The 26,068-nt window shown below is 44.1% G+C and overlaps 1 protein-coding gene across 15 annotated transcripts in view; it reads right to left on the bottom strand.

Moving 5' to 3' along the window:
- Nucleotides 1–26,068, bottom strand: part of KIAA1217 (KIAA1217 ortholog) — a 493,175-nt gene that overhangs the window by 434,079 nt on the left and 33,028 nt on the right. The window contains exon 1 of one of the 15 annotated variants that reach the window (XM_075587578.1): nt 16,163–16,316. The exons of the other annotated variants lie outside the window; for them this stretch is intronic. The gene's annotated coding sequence lies outside the window, so the exon portion shown is untranslated. Of the gene's footprint in view, nt 1–16,162; nt 16,317–26,068 lie in introns of those variants that run through there. 15 annotated transcript variants of the gene reach the window in all.

Below are 26,068 nucleotides of genomic sequence, written 5' to 3'. Positions count from 1 at the left end.
ACTGCTTGAAGTCTGGAACACATGGACATCACCAAACGCTGGGTTTCCTCCTTTGTGATGCTTTGCCAGGCCTTTACTGCAGCTGTCTTCAGTTGTTGTTTGTTCATGGGTCTTTCTGTCTTAAGTTTTATTTTCAGCAAGTGAAATGCATACTCGATCTGGTTGAGATCAGGTGATTGACTCGGCCATTGCAGAATATTCCACTTCTTTGCCTTAAAAAACTCCTGGGTTGCTTTCGCAGTATGTTTTGGGTCATTGTCCATCTGTAAAGTGAAGCGACGTCCAATCAACTTCGCTGAATTTGCCTGAATCTGAGCAGACAATATATCCCTATACACTTCAGAATTCATCCGGCTGCTTCTGTATTCTGTCACATCATCAATAAACACTAGTGACCCACTGCCATTGTAAGCCATGCATGCCCATGCCATCACACTGCCTCCATCGTGTTTTACAGATGATGTGGTATGCTTCGGATCATGAGCCGTTCCTAGCTTTCTCCATGCTTTTTTCTTCCCATCATTCTAGTACAGGTTGATCTTAGTTTCATCTGTCCAAAGAACTGGGCTGGCTTTTTTTAGATATTGTTTGGCAAAGTCTAATCTGGCCTTTCTATTCTTGAGGCTTATGAATGGTTTGCACCTTGTGGTAAACCCTCTGTATTTGCTCTCGTGAAGTCTTCTCTTTATGGTAGACTTGGATAATGATATGCCTACCTCCTGGAGAATGTCCTTACTTGGCTGGATGTTGTGAAGGGGGTTTTCTTTACCATGGAAAGGATCCTAAGATCCTCCACCACTGTTGTCTTCCGTGGACGTCCAGGCCTTTTTGTGTTGCAGAGCTCACCAGTGCGTTCTTTTTTTCTCAGAATGTACCAAACTGTTGATTTGGCCACTCCTAATGTTCCTGCTATCTCTCTGATGGATTTTCTTTTTTTTTGCAGCCTAAGGATGCCCTGTTTCACTTGCATTGAGAGCTCCTTTGACTGCATGTTGTGGGTTCACAGCAACAGCTTCCAAATGCGAATGTCACACCTGGAATCAACTCCAGACCCTTTACCTGCCTAATTGATGAAATAGTGAAGGAATCACACACACCTGTCCATGAAACAGCTTTTGAGTCAATTGTCCAATTACTTTTGGTCCCTTGAAAAAGAGGGGGCTACATATTAAAGAGATGTAATTCCTAAACCCTTCCTCCAATTTGGATGTGAATACCCTCAAATTAAAGCTTATAGACTGCACTTTAAGCCCATATTCATTATTTAACTGTAACTTGAATTTATTTTGGTACACAGCCGAAATAACAAAACTTGTATCCGTGTCCAATTATTTCCGAACCTAACTGTATATACCCACCTACACATTACTTATACTGTTGCATACCAGTGTTTTTTTTAAGCTTCTCTGGGTATCCGTACTAGCACGAAATAGGCTGTTTTATATCAGCAATATTATGTGTTGTGAAACCAGAGCAGTTCTAGTAAAAAAAAATAATAATAATAATAATTTCCATGTGAGTGCTGCTTTAATGGAAAGATAGCTGATCTAGTGACTTGATTCATAGCTTCATATCAACTTTTTATATTGCTTAATGCTGTATTTAAAAGTAGTTTTAAAATATAGTAAAAATTGTTAAAATGTGTAGTATTTTTCATATGGGAACAAGGAGAAAATAGGGTGCTCAACCCCAGTATAGCTTCATCCAAATATGGACTGATAACTTCATTTATAATGACTCCATCATGGGATCAGTAGGAGTGGGTGTAATGTATTGACCTGTGAGTCACTTGAACAATATCAAACATCAAAGTATAGGCATACCCCGCATTAACGTACGCAATGGGACCGGAGCATGTATGTAAAGCGAAAATGTAGTTAAAGTGAAGCACTCCCTTTTTCCACTTATTGATGCATGTACTGTACTGCAATCGTCATATACGTGCATAACGGATGTAAGTAACACATTTGTAACAGGCTCTATAGTCTCCCCGCTTGCGCACAGCTTCGGTACGAGTAGGGAGCCAGTATTGCTGTTCAGGACGTGCTGACAGGCGCATGCGTGAGCTGCGATTTGCCTATTGGGCAATATGTCCTTACTCGCGAGTGTACTTAAAGTGAGTGTCCGTAAAGCGGGGTATGCCTGTACTCAACTATTGCAGTCATGAATAAAGTCTCTTACCCACTCCCACAGTCAGCAGTGGCGTGCCAGCCATGGAGGGAAATCCAGTAACAGCAAAAAACCAGCAAATAGCGCACAGCCTGGCTCCCTGGCTGTGCGCTATTTGCTGTTTTTTTGCTGTTACTGTATTTTTCATATGGAAAAGAAATCTGAAAAGCATTAAGAATTTAGATATTCTTATTTCTTTGCTAGTGTTAAGTGGTAACACTGTATGATGTGTCATTTTATTATACATGTGCAATGGTGCATAATAATGAACCAATCCCAGTCATTAGTTAACTGTGGTCCTAAGTGCAAATTCCTCACGTAAGGATAGTTACACTCAAATTAACACAAGGCAACAATAGCACCAATGTCATTCCCCGCGTGGCCATGATAAATGAGTCATGCCCCTTTTAAGCCTTTACACACACATGTGAAAACATCTATATGTGCCAGTGTTTACACCAGGCTGTGTTGACTCAAAATTAAAAACAAATATTTGCCTTAGTCAGTGAAACTAATACTGCAGGAATTTTGAACAGCTTCTACAGAGCCATTCTATAGACAAACTAAGCAATGCTTTCCCCAAAAGCAAAAGTATGTGTCTCCCCTGTGTACAGGGCTGACACCTTCAGTGATGGCCAATCCGGAGATTTTTTTTTTTTTTAAATCCCTTACTTGGCGGCGTGCGGCTGCGGCGTCTCCCGACATCCTGCTGCAACTCCCCCTCCAACTGCAGTGAACATGGCTGCGTGGCGTCATATGATGCCGCGTTGCCATAGCAACGGGACGCTACGTGACGCATAGCGTCATGACGTCACGTGGTGTCCTGGTGCCATGGCAACGCGGCGTCATATGACGCTGCGCAGCCACGTTCACTGCAGTTGGAGAGGAAATTGCAGAAGAATACCGGAGACGCCGTCACAGCACGCCGCACCCCGCCGCCACCCGGAGATTGATGGGCTAAACCCATAGCCCGGAGGTAAGTACCCGAAACCCGGAGTCTCCGGGTCAAACCCGGAGAGGTGGCAACCCTGCCTGTTTATAAAATGGCCCTAGGGTCAGGGCTCTCTCCTGCCGCCAACAGATGTTGCAGCTTTCTCTCGGGGAACCCAGCAGCCATGTATTTAGTTTTTGTCGAAAGCTACAAAACATTAAGGCCCAGGTCAGGTCCCCAAACCTCCATTGGTGATTTAACAAGGCTTTAAGTGCGAATATGTATCTTCAAAAGGCGGAGGTGAGGGGGGGTGGAGGAGGAGAGGGAGAGAAGAGGAGGAAGGGAGGGAGACAGGAGTGGGGACGAGAAAAAGGGGGGAGAGAGGAGAGGAAGAGTGAGATTCTTCTTTGCTACTGTCCCAAATTACTTATATAAGTGCCGCGTGGAAACTCTCATTGGGGGACCACCAAAGAGCTCCAGGGGATACTGCGTTCAGGTGAGCTTTAAAAAGAATAAATTGAATTCGGAAGGGGAACTTAAGCTTTAAGAAAGCTCTGTACATTAACATTTCCCCCATTAAGAATTCACTTGCTGTTAAGAAAAATATTTTATGTGCCTTAGTATTTTATCATTCACACTCATTGTATAGAACTGGGCAATATGGTATTGCCTTAGAAATAATAATAAATGTCTTTGCATACAGCTTCGTACATGAAAAGGAAATGTTTTAAGCCATGTCGGTAATTGGTCCTTCACACACCTGCTCTCGTCCATGCCTCCCTGCCTCCTATTTCCCGGCTAATGATGTTAACCAATCTAATATAATATCGACCAACCTTAAAACTCACCTCTCAAAAGAAGTATCCGCATAGCCTGCACTCATGGATACTGTCTCACACCCACTCCTACCAACCATTGTGGCCTATGCCCTACCATCTACTGCACATTCCTTAACCCAGGGGTGCGCAAACTTTCTGTGCTCACGCCCCCCCTACCTAGGAACCGGCGCAGGGTCATGTGATGTGACGTTGCATGACCCTGTGAGGCCATTTGATGTCTCGTCGCCCAAAGCATAGGTATGTCAGTTACAGAGGCCTTGCGCGCTCCCCGGCATTTAATTTAAATGCTTTGAGGAAACAAATCTTGCGCCCCCCACACTGCCTTATCCTGCTGTCTGTAAGTCTCCCAACATATAACTTAGATTGTAAGCTCTCCGGGGCAGGAATTTATTTTCCTATTGTCTTACTTTGCTTGGCTTATTGTATTATTTTAATTCCCAGTACTGTATTGACTTTGTCAAGCGCTGAGTACACTATATAAATAAACATATACATACATACATACATACATACATACATATATACATACATACATCTCTTTCCCTCTGTGATAGACTGAGAAACACTGAGGGAGGGGATTTTAATGGCTGTGGAGAAAGCAAGGAGAGGAGGAGACAGATGAGATGAGTAGGAGAGGAGGAGACAATAAGGCAGGGAGTGCAAAGAGAAGGGAGGAGAGAGTGCAGAGAGGAGCAGGGCTTGATGGAGGCGGGAGGAAACAGAGACAGCAGAGAGCAGTGTGCACATGCGGAAGTAAAGACATCAAGATGACTAGGAGGAGGAGACAGAAAGACAGCAAGGAGAGGAGGAGACAGATAAGTAGGAGAAGAGGGAGTGTAGTGTGCACATAGAGGAACAGACACAGTAAGGCAGGGAGTGCAAAGATGGGAGGAGAGTGCAAAGAGGAGCAGGCATGGTAGAGGAGGGAGGGGAGGAGAGACAGCAAGGAGAGGAGGAGACAGGAGACAGAGAGTTAGCAAGATGAGGAGGAGACAGAGAGATACAGCAAGGAGAGGAGGATACAGAGAGAGAGAGAGAGCAGGGAGCGGATGAGACAGCAAGGAGAGGCAGAGCCATAGGGATGACAAGGAGGAGGGAATGGAGAGCAGTGTGCACATCGGGCAGGAGGGACACAAAGAGAGGGGAGGAGAGACAGCAAAGTCACTAGTAGGAGGAAGGGAGAGTCAGCAAGGAGAGACTGAGACAGATGAAATGAGTAGGAGAGGAGGAAGTGTAGTGTGCACAGAGAGGAGTAGACACAGTAAAGCAGGAAGTACAAAAAGTGCAAAGAGGGGCAGGGCATGATGGCCGAGAGAAAGGTGGGGAAGAGGGGACAAGAGGCGGCAGAGCATTACAGGGAGGGGTGAAAACAAAGAGTAATGTTTCATTAATAACCTTTCCGATCTCCTAGATCAGGGTATGTTACATCGGGTACAATGGCTAAATATATAGCCATAAACACAACATAATGTAGAATAAGCAATGGAAAGAAAATGTCTCCAGGTCATCTTTATATATGTAGCATATTCAAAACATAGCTGCAAATTATATTATGCTATAAAATATGTATTTTTAGAGCTCTGTGTTAGATCAAGAATTAGAATGTAGAGTTCTCACACAAAGTATAAACCTGCCTTTTATCTTCTGTACCATTTCCACACTCGCAGAAGGTATATAACTAGACACTTCCTAGGGTGAACATTCCATGCCTGAATCCCTTCCACTTACGCTCCTTAGCATTACTGTGCCAATTAAAACTTCTGTTAACAAACCGAAGGAATGTGGCATGAAACACATACCGGCCAGAAAGCCTCTTTTACATCCAATATAGATTGACAGCTCAGCTTGAAACCCAAAGCTCCAAAGAAATTAGTAGGCTGTGCAAGAGCATCCTAAATTCACACGCAAAGCTTTGATTATGTAAATCAGCATAATTATTAGATCATTATTTTTGTTTGCATAAAGCAATCATGTGAAACCATTATTTCTCTCTCGAGAAATAAGTAAATGCTGGTACTGTATATTAAAGACATACAGTTAATTAAAACGTGTGCAGTGCTATCGCTTGTGTTTGGTTATTCAAAAAAGTTGCACTTCAGGAATACATCTGCTCACAATTGCATTAAATTCCGGGATTGTTTATTGACAACCTAAGGAATACTGTCTATCTTCCACACAGCGACGGCTCCTATCTATACAAGTCTCAAAAGGTGCCCTTCCTCCCTAAAATTACTTAAGTGTGCTAAATAAATAGCTTAATTCATAAGTTGTGGTGGTTTTTACTTGTGTGTGAAGTAGCTCTCTACAGGGTCTGGGGGTAGTTCCACAGAAATCCATAGTTTTTGCGCTAATAACGTGAGCCTTCTGCAATTGGGAGGGGACGTTATTTTTCGTCTTATTAACAGGTATCCGTAAAGCTAATGAGATGCAAAAATATTGTCTGTTCGTAATCGTAGCAGCGCTATTAAAATGGATTTTCATGTCTCATACACTGCAGATGCGCATTGGTAAAAAGTCTCATTAGCGCATGTCATTTTGTGATGCGTTATGCACTAGCGTGACATATCAAGAAAACCATGAGGAGGTTTAATATTCAAATAAATGCACATTATAAACTTAAAAACTCATCCATTTCTGATAAACAGACTCTCTACTGTTGAGATGGCTGAGCAGGCTTCCACCTCTACTGCTGGGGTTGCTCCTGTTGCTGATGCTGGGAGGATGAGAAGCCAGAAACGTAATGATGAGGAGCTGGATATCTTAATAAATGGAGGGGTAGATAGTCAATCCTAGCTAGCACCAAGCACAAAGTAGAAAAGAAGCTTGCTGACCGCACAGCCCAGGCGTGGAAGACTGGATTGGGACCATCTGTCCTGTTGCATTTAACACGTATGGAGTAACCAATAAGCTCCATGATAGCCACCTCTCACGTCATGGGACACCCTGGCCTGGTGGACTCAGAGGATGTGGTGAGACCTGGTATGTGACAATACAGTACATATATAATAAACTAGATATCAATCTCATGACAACCTTGAACATTATAACAAATAGTACTGTTTTATTTGCAGTGCTCTCACACATACAGGTGAAGAGTACTTAGCTAAATAACGTATGTGACATGCTTACATGTGTGCCCTCATAAGGTTACAAAACACTATAGGCCATGCCTTCCACATTGCATTAAGGGATCAATCAGTATAAAGTAATCTTTTGCTTATTTGAGGACCATATAACTGTCCACTAATCACAAGAACACTAGTTTAATCAACATTTAAAGAGTCTCAGTATCAGTTTCTCAAAAAGTTAATGTGAAACCTGATTAATCATCTTATTAAAGGTATCTAAACGCCCACTGTACCCAGCACTTATCTCCTAAGATTTAACATCAACAACCTGCTTCTAGTCTTAAGGTTCACTGAATAATCTTGTTGCTCTTTCTTCTGCTAACTAAAATGTTCTATAATTGCCCTAGCTGTGACCCCGCAGAAGTGGATGTCGTGCCGGCAACAAGCAAATAGTCCTCAGAGTGTCCGTGGGGCATCGGCAACAAGCAGCACAGTGGACGGTGAGTATAATCAATCAAAATAGCTTAAAAACTCTTCCCTAGGCGTTTCATCACTCTCACGGTGATTTCATCAGGGGATCCCCGTCCACTGTGCTGCTTGTTGCCGATGCCCCACGGACACTCTGAGGACTATTTGCTTGTTGCCGGCACGACATCCACTTCTGCGGGGTCACAGTCACATCACCTCGGATCCGGATGCTGCTGTGAGAGTGGTGGACTTCCGGGTCATATCGGGAGAGGTTGCTGCAGTTCCTGTACCGTGTTGGATGGCGGCCTAGAAAAGCTGACAAGAGAGGGAGAGTGGCGTGCAAGCGGAGGGATACCCATCTACAGTTGGCGAATGAGTATACTCATTACATGCTTATATATTTTTATCGTTTGTGAGTTTAAATTTGTTGGACCTACCCTTTTTTATATTTTTTATTAAAAGTGTATTTTTCATGTTGCACTAGGATCGAGCGCTTTCTTTTCTTGTTGTTCATATATATATATGTGTATATATATAGTTGCATGATGAAGCCACTGTACAAATGAATAGGTGAAGGGTGGTATCGGGCCAGGGTGGCTTAACCCCTTAATTACCTTTGTGGTTATTATCCGATAAGGTGATTAAGGGGTTAATTGATATCTGAATGTAATTGCAATGTATTGGCTATGTATTTTGTGGGCAACAGAGGACAAGGATTTTGCTGGCGACGGGGCTTCTTATTGATGAGGTCAGTAGTACTTTATTTATTTTAATATGCTAGTTAATGTGTTTAATAATGGGGAAATAATCTATTATCACTATAAGGATAATAGTTATTTTGCACATTATTGTACTGTGTGTGTTGGGGGGGGGGGTGGAATGATGTATTGAATTAATGAATGTATAGGTCAGGTTTATTTATTTTACATTCAGGGTTTGTTCCTTTTGGTTCTGCGTGAGACCTCTGGAGACCACCTGCGGTATCCTCAGGTATCTCACGGGTATCAGGCTGGTGGGTCCACGGTGGACACTTGCGGGGAAGAACCGGTGGCACCACATCTGTGGGGGCACCACTGACCCGTAGTCTGCGGGGAAGAACCGGTGGCCTCACATCTGTGGGGGCACCGCGGACCTGTAGTGTGCGGGGAAGAACCGGTGGCCCCACATCTGTGGGGGCACCGCGGACCTGTAGTGCCCACCCGTGGGTCCCCAGACCCCCGTGGGATCCCCCCGATTCCCCGCAGATACCTGTGGGTCTGACCCCGGGCTCCCAGACATCCACGGGCCTACCGTGGGGACCCAATTGTGGCCCACGGTGACCTGCGGAGACCACCTGGTGGGCCATGGTGCCTGGCGGGAGCCACCAACAGGCCTCCAGAACCTGTATGAAACAAGTTGCTGGTAACCTGTAGGTCTGTGAGGTGACCCGTCGGGCCCACCGGGGACTCGCGTGGGCCTGGGGTATGAACCCTGTATGTAAAAGAATAAATCATGTATTTATGGGGGGGACAGGGGGTGGGTTATGTATTTAATAAATAGAATTATGTTTATTGTGGGGTTGTGTATTGTTTTTATTGTTGGTACTGGGGGTGGGGGGAGGGGGTATTGGCCCCAAGGGTATGTGGGTAGGCCTCCTGGCTGGGTATTGGGTGAAGGTGGTTAGGCCTCACGGGGTGGGGGGTTAGTGGGGGAGGGTATGTAGGCCTCCCGAGTGGTGGGTGAGGGTGGGTTAACCTCTTAATGACTGTAGCGGTTAATAACCGCTATGGTGATTAAGTGGTTAGGGGACATTACATTGGATGTTTTTATTCTTGTTTCTGTTTTGCAGCAGCGGAGGGGGCATGGACGGTGATGAAGATGAGGATGGCCTTCATCGTGGCAGCTGGACAAGGGTGAGTGCAATATGTATTTAATGTATTTATTTTTCTTTATGTATTTAAAACGGGCACATTCACTAATATCCATTTGTGGATAATAGTAATTGTGCCCATTACTGTATTGTATGTGTTAGGGGAGGGGGGGGTTATTTCTTTAAAAGTATGTATGTGTTTTGACATTAATTGGGGGGGGGGCACAGAATTGGTACTGCAGGCCTGTGGGTAACACCCGAGGGCCCCGCCGGCCTATAGTATCATTGATGTGCATATATGTGTGTTTTAGGGGGTAGAGGGGTTGTTGGGGTAATATATATATATATATATATATATATATGTATATATATTTATTTATATATATGTATTTATTTATTTAGTGTTGGGCTGTTGTGTGTGTTTTTTTTTTATTGTGGGTAGCGGGGGTGGGTGAAGGGGGTATTTGGCCCCAACGGTGGTTTGTTTAGGGCTTGCGTGTGGGTAGCGGGGGGGGGGGCTTAACCCCTTCATGACCGTAGCGGTATTAACCGCTACGGTCGTGAAGGGGTTAAGTGCAAGCCCTAAACAAGCAACAAGGGCCAAATACTCCCTTCACCCACCCCCGCTACCCACAATAAACCTGGCACGGCGGTTTAACCCCTTCATTGCCTTAGCGGTTAGCCGCTAAGGTAATGAAGAGGGCTTTACATGCATGTTTCCTGCCTCGGATGCATGCCGGGGGCTTCCGGTGCTGGTATTAATGGTATCAGCTCCGGAGACCTCCGGCATCAATCCCAGCCAGGAAAAAGGCCTGATTTTTTCTAAGTGCCGATCCGCCGCTCATCCTCAGCCTCTCACCATCAACTTGCCTACTTTTTGTGACGTGCCGGATTGGCGTGAAAAACACCACTCTAGAGTGGCGCAAAGCTACTCGCCACTACTAGAATTGAGCGTGGTTGAAAAAATGGCTAGTTGTGGCGAAAAGGCGCCGATGGCGGGAAAAAAACCGCCAAACACCTTGGCGTTTTTTTTTTATTTTCGCCAAGTTTTCGCCCCTTACTGAATAGGGGTATGCATTGTTGGCGTGAAACGGGCGAGAAGTGCCTTTCCGCCGCGTACTGCATGACCCCCTAAGTCTCTAGGACATAAATACATTGGAGATTGTGCAAAGAAGAGCAACTCAAATGTTGCATGACCTACACTACAGCATTGACCTTTTCAGGAAAAACTAAAGGATGTTCATATGTACAGCTTTACGAGTAGAAGGGAGAGATGTGTGTGATTGAAACTTTCCAATACATGAGGGGGTTTCAGCAAATTGCAGCAGGGAAACATATTTCCGAGAATGAGAAGTGCTAAAACAGGAGGTCACGCTCTGAAACTGGAGAGGGGCAGGGCGGGGAAAATGTGAGTACCACTTCTTCTTCACTGATAGGGTGGTGGATTTGTGAAGTAGCACCCCAACAGAGGTGGTACGGGCTGATACAGTAAGGGAATTAAAAAATGCTGGGGATGGACATTAGTCTATCCTATATATGAAAGAAAGCCAAAGGTCATATAGGGCAGGGGTGCGCAAAGTTTTGGCACTGCGCCAACCTGCCTGCTCAGCCCTAGTGCTCGCACCACCCCTCCCCCCCCCACCTGGTATCCAACGTTAAATGACGCCACAGGGTCATTTGATGCCGCATTGCCATGGAGATGCATTGCCCGAAGGCGTCGGAGAGAAGGTAAGTGAGTAATACAGAGGCCTCGCGTGCTCCCCGCCATTTAAATTAAATACTTTGGGGAAGAGCGCGGGACCTCTGTAACCGCCCCGTCCCCCAGTTTTCGCACCCCTGATATAGGGTCTCCTGTTTTACAGCAGAAAGAATGGCTAAAGTAATTCTTGTCTGCTGTTCAATTCTATGTTATAAGACAGGGGTGCACAAACTATTTGAGCTGCGCCCCCCCCCTGCTTGCTCCCCCCTTATCTCTTTTGCCAGCGTCAATGATGCAGCGGGAGTCAAGTGACATCACATCACGTGACCCAGCGGCATCATTTGATGCCGCGTTGCCATGGCAACGTGTCACATCATGCCTCTGAATCCCGGTAAGTGAAGTTGCAGGGGCCTCATTTAATCCCCTTGCATTTACCCTATTTCCTCAATTCTAAGACGCACCTATTTTCTGATCTTCACATGTCTGAAATCGGGGTGCATCTTAGAATCGATGTATTAAAAAAAGTGTCTACAGTACTAACCCCTTCTTTTCACTTAACATGTTTCAGGAGAGGTCCCATGTCGGCGGAGGACGAAGTGTGCGGCAGCGGCAGGAGAGGTCCAACATCTGCAGATGGTTGAAGATGGACAGCGGGCGGGAGTGCGGTGGAAGCCGAACAGGTCCCAAGTCTGCAGGTGAATAAAGATAAGGAGACAGCGGGCATGCGGTGGTGGAGGCTGCTAATAGATCATAATAGCAGAAGAGCTGAGCAGGAGCAGAGCAGCATAGGGAAACAGCTTGGGAGGAGTACACTGTAACACCGGAAGTTGAGCGGTGTCTGACTTCCGGTGTTAGCGTGCACCTCCCAAGCCGTTCCCCTATGCCGCTCTGCTTCTGCTCAGCTCTCCTGCTATTATGATCTCCTGCCACCGCCCGCTGTCTTCTTATCTTCATTCACCTGCAGACTTGGGACCTGTGCTGCTGCCGCACACCCGCTGTCCATCTTCAACCATCTGCAGTCGTGGGACCTCTCCTGCCGCCGCCAGCTTCATCCTCCGCTGATATGGGACATCTACTGCCGCCACCCGCTTCATCCTCCGCTGACATGGGACCTCTCCTGAAACATGGTAAGTGAAAAAGTAATTTTCCTTGATTGTAAGGGCCAAATCTCTGGTGCGTCTTACAATCGAATGCGTCTTACAATCGAGGAAATACGGTAATTTAAATGCCTTGGGGAAGAGCGGGGGGCCTCTACAACTGCACACGCCCCCCAGAAAAATCTTGCGCCCCAAGTTTGCGCACCCCTGTTATAAAAATATCAGAGTTGCCAGTTATATTTCATATCAATGTGAGATTTGATACTAGAACTGATATTTTCAGTCCCTATTTCTATAGAAATGCAGAAGTATTTGACTTAGCAAGCAAAATCTATTTTTGACATATGGTGAGGTCGGCAATATTGTAATTAGGACAGCTGTCTTGAATAGGAAAATAAAGAAAATGTTTTGCATCTGTGTTCTTCACATATTGCATTTTGTTAGAGTCAAGTATTGATGTCAGCTTACCAACTCTAATTTATTTGCTAAACATGAAAATCAATGTGTTTTCCATCTCAGAAGTGTTATGTCAAGTTCATACCTGCCAACCTTAACAAAACCTCCACCATGCGACAGTAAAAAAACATTTAAATCATGAAAAATCCCTCCTCGCAATCTCTCTATAGTGTCAGCCACAACATGAGGGAGCTCAACACCGTTTGTCACACTGTGAAAGCGTGTGTCACATTGTGAGATAGTGTGACTTGGCAGGCCTGCAATTTAAACTTCCCCTAAAAGTCCAAGAACTTTTGTTTTTGCTGATCTCATGAGTCATAGCTGATTACAAGAAATGACGAGAAAATGCTGTGCTAAGTACATAAAAAAATTGGACGTAAAAAATATGCAGTGTGCGCTACTTGTCATAGAATACTTTCTATATTAATGTATTTCTACATCCTATTTACAACTTGCACAGATACACTGGCGACACACTTTATTGGAGCTCGGCTAGTCCCACGAATTCGGGTATACCCGGGTGTATTGAGGTTTGTGACTGTTTTCTGCCCGAGTGCATTGGGTTATTTTCCAGGCAGGGATTGAAGCATTTTATTCCCGCTGGCTGCAATACTGCACAGTATATATATATATATACTGCATTACAATTCATGAATTTATGCCATCTGGTAGACACGCGAAGCATTGCAGCCTATTAAATCCTAATCATTATCATTTAACAGATCAGCCGCCCATCAGCCAGGCATGAACCCAGGCTGGGAAGGCAAATGCAACGGGGCTTGTCAGAGGTGAGGAGCGGCGCATTCCAGGTATCTGCCAGGTACATACTGGGTATTTGCTCGAATAAAGTGTGTCGCAGCAGTAATTCAGATCCAAATTAAACTTGGGTGGAAATAAGAAGTTGGGATATATCTGTGTTCCCCAAGCCTATGTAATTACTGTATCTCTATAATTATCATACAGTCTTGTGATATTTTTAATGCAGCATCAAATAATTCTTCATAGGTACTGTAGAGCCTATAGAATTATTTGGTGCTCCATTAAAAATGTTCAACCTTTTTTTTTGTTAAGGAACCCTATAATTATATTGTGAAATTCTGTGGAAGCCCAACCCTCTCTAATAGCGCGTCTGAGATCAGATGCATTGTGAGGAACCCCAACCCTCTCTAATAGCGCGTCTGAGATCAGATGCATTGTAAGGAACCCCAACCCTCTCTAATAGCGTGTCTGAGATCAGATGCATTGTGAGGAACCCCAACCCTCTCTAATAGCATGTCAGAGATCAGATGCATTCTAATTTCTTCTGTATTTGGTACGATTTTCAAATTACCTAAAAATTGCAGGGAACCCTTTAAGGATGCCCGGGGAACCCAAGTAATATTATATAATATAAAATAACTATTTGGTGCTCCATTAAAAATGTTCAACCTTTTTTTTGGTTAAGGAACCCTATAATTATATTATGAAATTCTGTGGAACCCCAACCTTCTCTAATAGCGCATCTGAGATCAGATGCATTGTAAGAAACCCCAACCCTCTCTAATAGCATGTCTGAGATCAGATGCATTGTGAGGAACCCCAACCCTCTCTAACAGCGCGTCTGAGATCAAATGCATTGTGAGGAACCCCAACCCTCTCTAATAGCGTGTCTGAGATCAGATGCATTCTAATTTCTTCTGTATTTGGTACGATTTTCAAATTACCTAAAAATTGCAGGGAACCCTTTAAAGATTCCCGGGGAACCCAAGTCTACCTAGGAACCCTGGTTGAAAAACACCGCTGTAGGCATACAGCTTTCAAAACCCCAACTAAAACCCAAAACCAACCCTAAAACTGTGTGTAAAAATATACAAGTACAAAACACCTGCAGGTTTTTGAAACCTCGTTGAACACTCTTGGTGGCCCATTCAATAATATAATAGCATGCAATTCATTTGCATTTCTCCAGGGCCAAGACAGCTACTGGTACTTTATACAGTAATGAATGTGTAATGTGGATTTTTAAGTCTTAGGGGTTTCTATATCTGCCAAAGTGGCCAATTGGGCAGTTTTCAGCCGCCTCGGCAGTTATATAGAATAAGCCCCTTAGGAAATCATCCTCACATTACAAACATATACTGTATGCAGCCAACTCAAGATTGGAAAATCTTTGAGAAATCTGTTGCCAGCTGAATTTAGGGGGCGTACAGTTTTTTATTCTATTGTCATTAACTGACACGTGTGAAATGTGGCTCAAAGCACCGTAGATATTACTAGACACATGATACATAAAGCTTGGTCCCCTGCAGAAGCACTTACCAAAATGCCCTCCTACTGTTTCTGTATGTTCCTCCTACATACCAATTAGATTGTAAGCTCCTTGGAGCATGGACTCCTCTACCATGACCTGTTATTTATATTATATTATTTGTTATTTATACAATTAGATTGTAAGCTCCTCGGAGCAGGGACTCCTCTACCATGACCTGTTATTTATATTATATTATTTGTTATTTATATGATTAGCATGTGTATTACTACTCTGAAGCGCTATGTACATTAATGGTGCTATACAAATAAAGACTTGCAATACAATACAATGTTTTTAACCATATAAATACAGTATATACAAAATCTAGGATACCTGTATTCGGGTGCTGACCATTACTTCCTCCATTGCTGTCCCAGTCCATGGTTTTCCTATCCTATATTAGGCTGGGATTATGGTGCCTGCGTGCGTGCGTTCGCGTGCACTGTGCTGTTTTTTGTAATGGTAGCTACCCCTCTGCCTGCACAACTGTCGGCAAAGGCGCGCGTTGAAGCGGCATCGTTCTCAGCATACAAGAAAATCTGTGTTTTCAGGCTGCTGCCGCGTGACGTTAACGTGCATGAGCTGGTTCAGCCAATGAGGGCGAACCAGCTTCATGACACGTCTGCCACGCCCCCACCACACCCCGCAATGCAATCTCCTGCAGCCAAGTTCACAAATCGCTTGCGCTGCAGTAGTGTTTGCGGCGACGCCCCCGTTCGCACGCGGCCGCGCCGGTGAAAATAATCCCAGCCTTAGACTCTCAGCAAACTGCACAAACACAGTTGTGTTTTCTTCGCTATAGAACTGACCTCTCAGTTGCTACAACAGTAACATTCCACACAAGTAACTTCTATCAGGTATAAGTAGTGGGAAGGCATCTAGCCAGCTGGGTTAAAGCACTTCTCCAGTATAAGCAAAACACATTATTAAACGTCTGGCAACTTTCAGGCAACTCATTTGTGCTCGTTATTACTGTATGTTTTCCAATTCAACAAGTAATACAAATCTGTAAACTATACTTCCTAAGTATGTGCCAGTAAAATAAACCGAGTAACGAAACAACGAGTGACAGTGCGGCTATGATAAAACTCAGGTAGTGTTACAGTACACACAGTACAGTACATATCTAGAAACTGGTCATTTAACATTAAACATATTAGATCTGCTCAGTATTAACTGTTCTAATGCAACATTTACTATGTAAGAAAAATACATGTCTAAAATGAAAGTCATTATAAGAACATTAATAAGATACTATAAAACAATGCAAGACACGATGAATCAAATTCTACTTACTTGCATTGCTGTGTTAAAATGCTGGCTGATGAGTCCTGGAACTGTCATATGACAGCATTGGCAAAGAGTCTGCGTTTATTCCAATCCTTTGGGGCTCATTGAGAATGGTATAGATCGTGTGCTAGTCAATGCGACTGTACTCCACATTTCAGGGGAGCAAATTACTGAGTAAAAGGCTGCAGATTTTCCTACATCCGAATCCTACAGCCCCTTCCCACGGCTGAACTGTGACATTTCCTGCCTTGCCTCCCCCCTTCCCTGCTTCTGTTATTTTACAACAGTGTGAGGATGTTTGAAGAGAAACGAAACAGGCCTCAGAAGTTCCGCAAGTTAAAGGAAAACATATGGAGGATTTCCTGCTGAGAACTCCCCATCAAGGCATACGTGCAATTGGGTGTAGATTGTACTTAGTAGGACCCTGTGGAATTCTCCGTCCCTGACATTACTGCTGGGCAGACAGCTACTGTTCAGTCTCATCACATTCACCTTATTAAGACAAACGATGAAGAAAAAACAAAACAAAAACAACTATTCCCTCTGGTTATTTCCTATGTTATGAAAATCAATTTTTCTTCTTTCAGTTTTCAGTTCGAATTCATTTGTAAAATGATCCATGCTCACATGATGCAATGAAGTTTAGTTTTTAACTACTGTAGAAAGAATCAAATAAGGACTGTGTGATGTGGTTGCCTTAGCAACCTCTTTTTTTTTTGTTTGTTTTCATCATTTTTTATTTAGGAAAAATGTAATTAACCATACCCGGACAAGGGCCACAATGTGTAATATAGCCGGAAAAGGGCACCTGACGACGGCAAAGCAGAGAGTAAAGGGAATGGCAATGGAAGTACGGCACGCGGTATGGAAGAGATAAAAGAAATATAATACAGAAAATGTAAACATCTAAAACTGCAACTGTTTCTTATTTCATGAAATAAAAGAGAAGGCAAAACAGTATATCTACATACCACCATTCCCTTTTTAACCATTTGGTACTGTATGCCTAAAAGGGATTAACCCGTTTTTCCATAGTCTCGTTGGGAGAGACTTACAGTAGGCCCAGATCTACTAAGCTCTGTTTAGTCAGGTCTCACGACATGACATTACCTAAAAAAGGAACAGACGTTATGACCCATATTCATTAAAGGATGCTAAGCTGTAGCACGGCCTAACTCTCATTTAAATGAATAGGAGCTAAGATGGGCTAAATCTTAGCTGACTTTCTGTGAGTCTGGGCCTATGTTCCCTGACTTAACATGGTATCCTTGCAGCTAATTATATACGTAAACAACGGCCGCACTACATATCATTTGCAGAGGCTTAACAACACGTAATTGTGGAATAACATTGAGCTATCGTCCAATAACGTGATATTATGTTAGTCTTGGTGTTACTGCTATTCAGATACAGAAATAGGGCTTTTGCTGTAGTGGAGAGAAAGAAGATTGGGTACTAACGCTATTGTGACGGCAAGGAGCCCAGGTTAAGGAATAAAGGTTAAGCCCGGTCCCTAGCTCCTGAAATCCTTCCCTGGGACTCATCTGACTATCAGACCCCATGGGCTACCCTGTTCTTACATGCCCGGTAGCCCCTTAGATCTGATGTAAAAATGTTCTCTCTATGCCTGTGTTTAATGTAACTGTAATTATAAAAATGTGTTTTGTGCAACAATAAAGCAGAGCCAGAGTCTCTGGACATACGGGGCTGAGAAACCCTTTCTGCAGCACGCATGTCCAGAGAAAATGGCTGCTGCTGGGTCTGGAGGGAAAGGAGAGGTTCAGAGACAAAGGAGATGGTGCCCAGAGATGGAGATCGGGCCGGGGACCATCCATCCCGATGCATTTGGTTGCCTCCCCAGCCAGAGCGGCGCCAGCCCAGCGATAGATATCCTGTCGGCCGGGGAAAGCCATTGCTGAGTCACTCTGGTAGAAACTACTCTGATTGACCCGTTTAAACTTTCCTCCACAATGCCTTTAACTTTATAAATGTAACCCTGTTTCCCCCCTCCTCTGGGAAACTACCCTGGTTACTGCTTCGGTGTGGTGCTGAAGCCTACCTGCGGTGTCAGGAGAAGCTGAGCTGCACGATTTTAAGGGCAATGGGACAGACTTTAGGGACATTTCTTAGTTACTCACACTCACGGTACAGCGCCTCCAGCCATGACAGGATCCCAAGGATAGGATATCAGCTCCTGTCATTGGGGTCCATCTACCTCCTGCCCAGTAACTGACACCCAGGCAGAGGCAAGGTGCACAAGCATCTTTATTTTCTCTTTGTCTTCCTCCTTCCTTAGAGCAGCAAATTATCTGGCAGTGCAGGACTTCTGGATGGTGCCTGCCCATTCTCTTGGGGCATTCTGTTTTGGTTGGTCTCTATGCCGGCCGGCCTAGAATGGCATGCTTGCCCTGCAATGGGGAAGACTCATAGCCCTCTGACTCCCTTTCAGGATCAGAGCCAGACCTTTCCTCCTCTCTACACCTACTCCAAGAGCAGGGCAGAACTCCACTCTCCTCCAGCAGGAGCTCAGAGGAACTCTCTCCTCCACCTCCTCACTCCAGGAGGAGCAGAGGGGAACCCAACCTCACCCTCTCAAGGCTGAGGGGGAAGACCCTAACTTTAGCCTACTCCCCTTAGAAACTTCTGGAAGGGGTGGGCTCATAGACTGTACCCACCTACAAAGGGCTATACACAGGCTACAAGGCACCACCTACCTTCCTTCACTTTCTGGGGAAGCAAGAAGGGGGGGTCAAGGGACCACAGATTAACCTGCTAATGTATGGATCTTAACAGGGCTTACATAGCAGATACACTATGTGGGGGAGAAACAGGTACCGCTGGACATACCCTGTTACATACAGTAAACATGCCCCCAGCCCTGATTTGCCAATGCAGTCGAGCCCTCAGCTCCTGTATGATTCATGAACAGCATCCGTGCTGTGATTGGTCACCAGCCCCTCTACGATACTTTCCTATGGCAGTAGGGAACCTAGGTAAGGGGAAATAATCAGTGCTCCACATCTCATTCAGATCCTAATGTGTAGGTGATCCAAGCGGTGTGCTCCAAGGCTTTGCTGGAGACACCCGAAAACAAGGCTGAGAGCCTTGCCAGCGGGAAATTCAAAAGTTTGCTACACTACTCTAGCTGTGCTTTAGGCTTTGTGCTGTAGCTGTGCCAGAGAAGTGGAGAGCAGGACTTTTCAGCTGGACTTTTGAAAGTGCTTTGTCACGAATTGTACCAAAGAGGTCTGGATGGTCCCTACCTCAATGGAAAGTCGAAGCAAGGCGTAGGTTAGCCTTTGATGTGGTGCTCAGCACCTAGTCAGCTAGGATTCCCCCATATGCCCTGTTTTTTGTGAGTAAAGCTCTGCTTGTGGTTTTTGTGCTGTGCTTGCTGGCTACGTCAGAAATAAAAATGATTTATTTAACTACTGTGTCCTGTATGGTGCCTTGATCCCTGGGTTAATTTCTGGTCTCCGGTGACAGCTACATTATTTAAACTATGAATTAAACACATAATAGATGCCGCAATCAAATCACCCCTGGATGACTAAATAGTCATAAGATAAGATAAAGATAACCAAAGGTCAGGGTAGGGAGTGACCCTCTGGTGGTGCTACCGACCCATAGGGAATGTATTACACAAAGAAAAAGAAAAAGAAGGGTCAAAAAGGTGCACTCAAACAATATATAATGAAAAAATAGAAAAAATGGACTTTATTAGCAAAGAGTATCAAAAAACACACAAAACAGACCCACACAAATCATGTAATAAATTGCTGTGTGACACAACGATGAAAAGTTAAACACCAAAGAGGCACATAAAGTCTGGTAGAGACCAAAACAAAAAAATACAAATATACCATAACAAAACCAGGGGAAAGAGTATTCCCCCAGTAATGTAACTTAGATCGGCCGATCTAAAACAAATAAATAATAATAAATGTAATAGGTAAATCTAACCAGAACACAGAAAAAAATAATATTTTACATTAACCTCTTAGTGATGGTGAGAGATGGTATAACACACAGCTGAAAATGAATAAAAGTTAGACCCTATAATGTGCTGCAGACTCTGGACAACTGATGCTAAAGCTATGCTGCACACATGGAATAAGCAGCAGGAGAAGGGAGTCCAAATAGTGCACTGGTAGCACTCAACACAAGTCCCCAGAAGTAAAAGGCTCAAAAGTAATGAGCAGAGGTTCTGCTAGAATAGCCCAGGGACAGGGAGCACTACAGATAGATAGTGAACAGGGCAATGAGGAAGTCCCACAATACAGACCAGCGTCCCACGCTAGGGCATCAGCCGGGTCTCTCAGCTAGTATATATATAATGTGGTGGATTTGGGTTCTGAGCTTACAGGCAGTGTCAGATTTCCTGTTAGACCCGGGCCTAAGGAGGCAGAATTTTGGGGCAGCAAAATGGTCCGCCCCCATTTATTTTTGCCGCGCTCTCGTGCCTATTGGACCAAATGGGAAGGCATTTGCCTGTGTCTACCGCCTCCATTCTGCCGCCTTCTTGCTCCTTTGGAATCCCGGCGTCAAATAACACTGCGGACATCCCCAACGTGACGCCACATGGCGTCTCATTGCTATGGCAATGTGACGTCGCTACGTCAGATTCCGTTATGACGTTACATTTCCATTGTAACGCACCACCGTGCGATGTCACGTTGGTGACGTTGCGGCGTCATTTGATATCAAAGGAGCAGGAGTGCGGCACCAAAGAGGTGGCAGACACAAACAAGGGCCTAGGGGCGGCAAATTTTGAAATCCACCGCTGCTTATAGGGGATGTGTGTTTCTCATGGACAGTACATCAGCGGCTCCTCCTGCTGATAAAATCAGATTTTTCAATTAAACTGCTATTTAAAATTTTTTTTAAATCCCCTAATTTCCCTGATTTAAATCCTTGAAGATGGACATCTATGTAACCAATGAAAAAGAAATAAAAATAATACAGTACTTTCATATGATTTTCTGTTTCTAAAACATAATAATTCATCACTGGTAACTCCGTAATCCTGCAAATTGTAGAAAAAACCATGTCAACACCAACAACAAAAATGTTTTTTTCCCCCCCCTGGTCAATGTTTTGAGCACATATCAGAATAAAACAGAACATCTTTGTTCATAGTGAACATGCCTGAGCTTTAAAACCAACTGTTGTGCTGGCAGCAATAAAGACTTTAAATTAGATTATACCACATGACTTAACATTGCGTGCAGAACATTTTCCAAAATGTTATTCCATTTTTGTTACTAGGACAGCATACCCCAGACATATAGTAGCTTAAATCAGGGGCAGGGGGGCGCAATCTTTTTTCCCTGCGCCCCCCTGCTGGCTTTCCCCCTCTCCTCGCGCCCCCACCCTTTACCTTGATTCAGACGTCCTGGCGTCATGACGTCACATTGTCATGGCAACGTGACGTCACATGACCCCGCGGTGTCATTTCATGCCGCGTTGCCATGGCAATGCATCACCAGGAGCGTCTGAATCAAGGTAAGTAAGGTTTACAGGGGACCTGCAGCTCCCCCGGCATTAATTTAAATGCCTTTGGGAAGCTCTGTAAACCCTGCGCCCCCAGCAGCAAATCTCCTCCCACTTTGTGCACCGCTGTCTTAAATTAGGGAAATGTCAGAGCACGAATCAAGCACCTTTGTTGTGATAGTAAAACTAGGACAACACTTTCATAAATGTCGTTCAAAATACCATAACATGCTTATACTTTCTCTGTTTCTGATATAACAGTGTTTCCCCCAGCCAATGGGAGATTCTGCCATTACAGCATGTGTGGTGCATGCTACCTGTTGTTAAGCAGAAGGGCTGGGTCGTCCACCAATGTTTGTGGGGAGACAGGACAAGCTTCTGGAGTACATACCCGACATAGACCTCTAGTGGTACAGCGCCTCCATCTGCCGCAGGCTCCAGATGTATGGCGGCGATCTCCAACGGTAGAACACAAACCCCTCTCCTTTCCCAGAAAGATCACACACCAGGCAGGAGGTATAATAACTGGAACGGTTTATTCTGTTCAGCTCAATGCAGTCACAGCAGGTCTCTGCCGTATGCAGTCTCTGGTGTTATATCCAGCTGTAGGATGGTCCCTGGACCTGCACTATGGGTCTAGGGCCCCCGAAGCAGTCTTTGTTCTTCCCTGATCCTCTATCAGGATCAGGGGAAAGGTGCACACTCACTCTCCACCAAGGGGAAGAGAAACAGGGAAGGCCAGTATTCAGGCAACCTGTGTGTGACCTGCCTCTCTCAAGTGGGGAGAGGCACTGACTCAATTTGGGCGGCAATCCCCTTATGTACAGCCAGGAGGAGGGCACCAGGTCTGACCCAGGATTGGGTGAACCCAGGCCTGGTTCCATCTCCACCCCCTTCACTCAAGGGCACTGCTGGGAGTGGGGAAAACCAATGATAAGTACTGGCTGGCCTGCTCTTACCAGGGCTTACTGTCAGGGAGGGCAGACTGGTAGCCAAGAACCAGTTCTGGCTACACTAACAAAGGGGGTTTGTGGAAATAATGGTTTAGGTCAGAAAAACAAAAATAAAACCTGAACTGCTATCCCGGTAGGTGTTTGCATGCTTCTTTTCTGGCAACACGGCAGGATGTTTATCACATGATATGCTGTTGGAATCTGATTTCATGATAACATCATTTACACTACATTACTTTCATTTGTGCATTCTTTCTGTGCTTTCTTTCACTTGCAGCGGGACCATAATACATTTGTTTTCCACTCCTCTCTTTTTTTAAACCTGAAACTTCATAGAAGGAAACTGTAGAGCAGAGTTCTTCAACCAATACTCCAAAGAGGCCAGAGCAGAAAACCTTTAGGAGTAGAAGGGCCACAAGCTGATTGCAATGAAATATACAATACATGTGAAGACTTGAAAATTATCATTTTGCAAGCATTTATAACATATGTACCATATATATGTACATTACTTTAATGTACACTTTGCTAGGGTTGCCAGGTGTCCAGTATTGAACCGGATTGTCCTGTATTTGTACACTATGTCCAGTAAAACATTAGAGGTAATACTGGACATGTATGTGTCCGGTATTACCTCTCTGGACATACAGTAGTGACCTGACAGGCTTCGGATGCCGCGGGACTTCCCTGAGCAGGGAGAGAGCAGGGCTGTTGCTATGTTGCTAGGGGGCTGGGCAGCTTCCTCCATCCTGATTGACTGCATTACCCAGCAGCAGCCAATCAGGATGGGCTGTCAGGAGCCTGGGGTCCGGCGAAGGAGAGGAGGAAACGGCATGGAGCGGTGAGGTGTGTGTGTTTCGAGCGCGTCGCACCTTTCACGATTGTTTCCAGTATTTTTTGCCACCTGGCACCCTAAGTAATGTTTCAGTGTAATAAATTGCACTTTGGTGCTGCTAATGTCAAACTACAGCCTTATACGCTGTATACAGCAACCCCCTTATAACGCTGTGCTTGGGGTCCAAAGAATCACATCGCTCTATAAGCGGATCGCGTTAGAAATAATGCACGATTGTATGCATTGTACAATAAAGTATTGAAGATACCAATAATCGTGTTGTAAAGTATTCATAAATACGAAAATTGGGAGCCACGCTTCATCGCGTTATAAGCGGATTCGCATTGTAACGGATCACGTTATAACGGGGTTGAGCTGTAGTTGCTTAAGCAGCTGTCCAAGAGCCACATGAAGGCCCTTTGCGTGCCGCCACTTGAAGATCCTTGCTGTAGAGTTTTATAAGACTAGGCCCACAGTGGAAGAGAGCAGTGGCTTCTGGAAAGAGGTTGTGATCACAGAAGGTTCATGTATATGGAATAAAAAATAATGAGATTATAAAGGCTATGGAATTATTGTCCCTCAGACAAAACTATTGGGTGTCAGCCAGATAAGGGGCTTGAGCAACACTATTGTGCACTAAATATAAAAGATGACAGTGATTTGATACAGAGAGATGGGAACATGTCACAGTCACTGCAGTACATCAATAAAATCCCAGTTCCATCACCTGGAATTCCCAGGTCAGTAATTACCAGATACTTTGAGACTTTTGCCAAAGAGAGAAAAAACACATTTCAATGGTACTACTACTGATTTTAACCAAAAAAGTTGCTTCTGTTCCTTCTGTACCCAAGACAGCCTCCAATGAAGCGTATGTTTAGCATGAACAGGGGGAATGCCATCTGTATAGTTTCACTCGTTAAATCAACATCTTCATTTGTATAATAATTTAAATGCTAAACACATGGGAGTACATGTGACAAAATCTGGATATACATAGAGAGTAATAAGATAACGTTTGCAGAGAATACAGAATAATCCTTTTCAGCAAAGCATTGGCATATGGCCTAAGGAGGGAAAATAAATTTAATTTATACACCCCAAGCAATGTGAATGCACATTGTTCATAATAAAAATAACAATATTTATGGCGTTACAATGGGAGATTCTTATTCAGCAGACATTATTGCTAGTCCTATTATCAGGTGGAAAACTGTTTTAAGTTTTAACTTGATGTGTAGACGTTATAAGAGGCTTATTCGATATGCGATGAACTGCCCTGTCGCCCACTTCAGCCGATCCAGATCAAGCCCCTAAGGATCAGTTTCACAAAAGGGGGCCCACCTTTAGCTCTAGCCTTAGCTTACCTTTTGTGGTTCTGTGCCCTAAGTGAGGTATCAAATGACACATTAAAAAGACAAAAAATAAACCCAAAATAAAAATAATGTCAACAAAGAACATGATACCGTTTCTGTTTGATACGTATTCTTGGATAGGGAATAAAGATTTGGGTTCCCCATATGGGTTACTAAACTGCAATACTGCATGCTGCAATGCGGCCAATGGAACCCTTGGAAGAAAAATGCTAAATGTATTATGTCATAAAATATTTGGGCTGATGATCTTGCTGATGTGTACAGTAAATCTACGGCCGCTTGTTTGCAGATCTCACTGTCACTTAGGTCTTAGTAAGTAATGGAGCTATAATAAAGTGAAAAGCTCTGCACAATGAAACACCTTTAAATGTTTGTTTCCAATCTCAAGATGTTCATTAGCTATCAAAGCAAAAGCCATTTGTCACAGACCTTAAAAGTACTTGTGTATCGTAGTGACAATGATTATTTAGATAAAATGGAAATAAATATGATGTTAATTAAAATTCCATTTGTAACTTTGATCAAGTCTGGGGCTGTACATTTGATGCATTTCGTAGCCAGACAAGATTAACCCAGATTTAACAACATGGGGAGCAATAACAGTGGCCTTTTATATCGCCTCAACATTGTTTTTAATCAAAATACTGAACACTAAATAAGCACATATTCCTTTGTCTTTATAGAAGGATAAAGGCTTCTCACAACTGCACATAAGTGAGGCATAACCAAGCGTACAGAAATGGTGGCTGAAAACAATCTATACTATTATATGTTACAAATACTGGCACTTTTGCTCACATTCACTAAGTAGTGCTATGCCAAGACTAGAGATGGGCGAATCCGCTCAATTCGGTTTCCTGGATTTTCTGATCCGCGGATTCACCAATCCGTTAGGAGATTTTTAAGAATCCGCCAATGGATTCTGCAAATCCGTCGATGGGTTGCGGAATCCGCATATTCTATTGGTAACAAGAATAAAAAAAATCTACCAAGCGGGAATCGCCCTTTTTGAGATTGAGTCATAAGGTGTCTATGGCATAGCACTGCTTAGTAAATATGAGCCGCTATCACTAACTTTGATACATTGAAATCTTACTTCTAAATGAATCTTTCACAATATTGTTAGAGGTGCTTGTCGGACAGTTCAAGTGCTTAAGCGCCTCTGAAATCGAGTGTTTTCTGTACCCTTATCCCCACCCTTTCCTTATCAGAGAGCCAATAAAGTTAAGGGGAGTTGAAGAGAGGGGGCTCTGGC

This window comes from Ascaphus truei, chromosome 2, assembly GCF_040206685.1.
Source record: "Ascaphus truei isolate aAscTru1 chromosome 2, aAscTru1.hap1, whole genome shotgun sequence".
NCBI lineage: Eukaryota > Metazoa > Chordata > Amphibia > Anura > Ascaphidae > Ascaphus > Ascaphus truei.
This window is presented reverse-complemented; position numbering and strand designations above follow the sequence as displayed.